Here is a 4715-nt window from a genome sequence, read left to right as displayed (position 1 = left end):
TTATATCTGTGTACTAGCAAAGATCCTCCATTTCTCAGTAGTCTACAATAAATTACAAATTTATATTCCTTAGCTGCAACCATCTTCTCCATCTTTATCCTTAGTAATAATATCACTGTTGCCCAGCATGATAGCTGTGTTGCCATTACCCATGCTGTTCCTTTTGCCTTGAATGTCCTTACCTGCCTACAATTCCACTTCTATCAGTGGAAAAACTGAAAGACACTATCTCAGTCAGATAATTAAGATCAACATCAGCAGTAATAAATCACATACCTTTGAAACATGTGATGGAATGATACACTACTTCTGTCATCTTCCTCCCAAAATTACATTTTGTTGTTGTTTTATGTGCCATCAAGTCGGACCCGACTCATTGCGACCCCTCCTTGGGTTTCCAAGGAAATATCACTACTGAAGTAGATTGCCCTATCTTCCTTCCAAGGAGTGGCTGGTGGGTTTGAACCACCAGCCTTCTGGTTAGCAGTCAAGTGCCTTAGGCACTATGCTACCAGAGCTCCCCCAAAATTACATAGTCACAGCCTATGTAAATTTTATATATGTAACCATTATATGTTTTACATATTTTATGAAATCATGTAAGAATTACATATAGAATAATCAAATATTAAATCATAAATAAGAAATACATAAAGCATATATTTCATGAGAAAAACATCAGATGTACCCCACTTGAGGTACAATCTGAAAATATCTAACCAAATGCTCCTGAAAACTACCAAGGTCATTGAAAACAATGAGAGTCTAAGAAACTGTCACAGCTAAGAAGAGACTGAGGAGATAAAAGGACTAAATGTAACATGGTATTCTGCATGAGATTCTGGGACAGAAAAAGGACTTTAGGTAAAAAACTAATGAAATCTGAATAAATTATGGATTTAAGTTAATAATAAGGAGTTCTGGTGGTGTAGTGGTTAAGGCATTTGGCTGCTAACAAAAAGATTCATGGATTGATGATGCAGTCTGCTTCCATGAAGATTTACAGCCTTGGAAAACAAATGAGAATTGCTATGAGACAGAAGCAACTCAATGACAGTGAGTTTGGTTTACATTTGGTAGTTGGAAATAATACATCGATACTGATTCAATAATTATAGCAAATATAACATATCAGTGTATGGTATATTGACAGTATATTGACAAGGAACTTCCAGAAATGCAAGCAGGATTCAAAAGAGGATATGGTATGAGGGATATCATTGCTGATGTCAGATGGATCTTAGGTGAAAGCAAAGAATACCAGAAACATGTCTACCGATGTTTTGTTGACAACGTGAAGGCATTTGACTGTGTTGTTTTGTTGTTGTTAGGTGCAGTCAAGTCATTTCCGACTCATAGCGACCCCATGCACAGCAGAACAAAACACCACCTGATCCTGTGCCAGCTCCATGATCCTTGCTATATTTGAGCCCATTGTCGCAGCCACCATATCAACCCACCTCGTGGAAGGCCTTCCCCTCTTTTGTTGCCTCTCCACCTTACCAAGCATGACACCCTTCTCCAGGGAATGGTCCCCTCTGACTACATGACCAAAGTAGGTGAGACGAAGTCTGGCCATCCTCACTTCCAAGGAGCATCTTGGCTGCATTTCCTCCAGAACAGACCTGTTAGTTCTTTTGGCAGTCCATGGTACTTTCAGCATTCTTTGCCAGCACCACAACTCAAAAGCATCAACTCTTCTTGGGCCTTCTTTAATCATTGTCCAGGAATGACATTCTGTTCACATTGTCCACACTGACTGTTGGGATCATAACAAATTATGGATAACTTTGTGAAGAATGGAAACTTTAGAACAATTCATTGTTCTTATGAGGAACAGGTACATAGGCAAAGAGACTGTCCTTTGAAGAGAACAAGGGGATATTACATGGTTTAAAATCAGTAAGGGTGTTTGTCAGGGTTATATCCTTTCACAACACTTATTCAATCTGTACACTGAGTAAATAATCAGAGAGGTTAGACTATATGAAGAAGAATGTGGACTATATGAGGAAGAATAATTAATAGCCTGCAATACCCAGGTAATACAACCTTGCTTGCTAAAAGTGAAGATGACTTAGAAGCACTAACTGATGAAGATCAAAGACTACAGTCTTCAGAATGGATTGCACCTCAACAAAAAGAAAACAAAAATCCTCACAACTGGACCAATTAGTGACATCATGATAAACAAAGAAAAGGTAGGTTGAAGATGTGAGGGATTTCATTTTACTTGGACCCACCATCAATATCCATGGAAGCAACAGTCAAGAAATCAGACATTGTGTTGCTTGGGAAAAATCTACAAAAGACTTCTTTAAAGAGTTAAGAAGCAAAATTGTCACTTTGAAGATTCAGGTGACCCTAACCCAAGCCATGATATTTTCAAAAGCCTCATATGCACTTGAAAGCTGGAGAATGAGTAAGAAAGACCAAAGAAGGGTTGATGTGTTTGAATTGTGTTTTTGGTACTGACTAGTGAAAATATGATGGACTGCTAGAAAAAAAAAAAAACATGTCTGTCCTGGAAGAAGTGCAGCCAGTATCCTCCTTGGAAGAGAGAATGGTGAGACTTCATCTCTCCTACTTTAGTCGGGGTGTTAGAAGTGGCCAGTCCCTGGAGAAGTATATTGTGCTTGGTAAAGTAGAGGGTCAGGGAAAAATGAATAACAAGATGGATTGACAAAGTGGCTGCAATGATGGGCTCAAGCAAGAATAGCAAGAATTGTGAAGATGGCGTAGGACTGAACAGTGTTTCCTTCCGTTGTGCATAGGGTCACTGTGAGTTGGAGCCAACTTGACTAGCACCTAACAACAACAACCATATCAATGTAAGATATTACCAATAGTGGAAACTTTGTAAGGAGTAGTATATTAGAATTCTCTGTGTTACTCTCGTTTTTGTATAAATCTAGTAATTTTCTAAAAAAAACTATTTAAAAAGCAAAACATACAAAGAAAATTAATATTTTAAAAAAATTCACTCTGTAATCATGATTTACAGCTCTTCAATAGCTATTAATATAACATCATTCAAATTATTTCCTTGTCAGCTGAAATCTTTAGTAGAATTGTGAGATATGTAACAAATGGTACACAATATTTATAGAAAAATATGTCTACATATGAAAGCTTAACACTATGTGAAATACTTGCAATTATACAAATCTGAGCTAAATACCATATGAACCACTAGCAAATAATTATAGATTCAAAGGTAGATTAGATTAATAGATTTACAGACAGACAGAAAGAAAGAAAAGATATAAGTCTAAAGTCATAATAAACATGTTATTCACTTGTTTAAAATTATAATGTCTACCAAAAATAAGTTGATATAAGATCGTTAAGAGAGGAATTTTAATTTATATAAAATAATGAATGATACATTTTGGGAAAGTCTAAAGAGAAATTTAAAAGAAAAAATCTATAAAGAAGAAAAACTAACAACATATTATTAATAGTTTGAGAACTCTCATGTAGCTTCTAAAAATTATATTATTTCACTACCCATTTATTGTTACAATATTCTGCACAAATTTTAAAAGTGAACTCCTAACTAATCTCTTAAAATAATCTCACATATAAACAGGTCAAAAATTTAAAGTCTACAATTTACTTTATTGGATGTTCAAGTTATATCTCAAGTAAAGATTTAGTATTTGCCTTACTAGAAAACAGTAATAAAAGATCTGTTTTTGGACTGATAATAAGTTATGTTAATTAGCATATTAAAAGTTATTTAGGATTATAGTTCTACAGGCAATCCCTGGGTTATGAATTAGATTAGTTCTTGTGTCTTTAATTGAATTTGTAGGTTAGTTGGAACAGGTGCATACAATTCTTATTTAGCCTTAACTTTAGTGCAAGAAAACCTCAAAATCTTTTAAGTGATTTAAAAGCCCACATGTACAGCAAGTGAAGGTGATAGTGATGAAGAATTTGTAGTGAATAAGGATTGGTTTAGCCCTTTTAAAGTGAGAGAGAATTTATGTAACATTAAAGGGCTAGTATGAGCTGTTGGTAAATTGGACATTCATAACCCAGGAACTGTCTGTAATATGAAACTGGTCTTATAAAAAATACAAAATTATGTATCTTACCTACTGTTTCTTTTGATATATTAAGTAGCTTTGGTCTTAACCCAAAAACACTACCTTTGGTAGAAACAATTTTGACATTCACCTTTGTGAATTGTCGACAAAAATCTGTCTATAACTAATTTGAGTATTTTTAGTTTCAGAATATTTTCCCCTTGAGTAGTTGGAGTTAATTTTCAGAACAGACAAAATATCCTTCAAGCTAAATTTTGTGGCAAGTTTAGTGATCTAAATTAATAACATGATTTTGACTAAATAATATTAACACTTGTGTGTGAGTGTGTGTGTGTTTGAGACATTAACTTTGAAAGAGTTTTGAATTTTTTATGCAATGACATCATAAATAAAGAAAGGGAATTTCTTTACAAGATAGCTTCTTTAAAATAAATCTGTCATTTTTATTATTTATGTTATCAACCACTTTTAAATATCCCTCACATAGATGTAGTGTTCTTGAAATATTCAGCCAGATTGAATATTGTAGTTCTAAAATTTACATTAGTTTCATCTTCTGATAATTTCTACATTTCTGGTCATTTGTAACTTGGTTGTGCTGAATTAGTATGACCACAGTTTTGGATATATTCTACTAAGCTGCATTTGTATTGATTTAGG

This window comes from Orycteropus afer, unplaced genomic scaffold (assembly GCF_000298275.1).
Source record: "Orycteropus afer afer isolate SDZICR_OR568_19922 unplaced genomic scaffold, OryAfe1.0 scaffold00331, whole genome shotgun sequence".
Lineage (NCBI taxonomy): Eukaryota > Metazoa > Chordata > Mammalia > Tubulidentata > Orycteropodidae > Orycteropus > Orycteropus afer.
Note: the sequence above shows the minus strand (reverse complement) of the source record.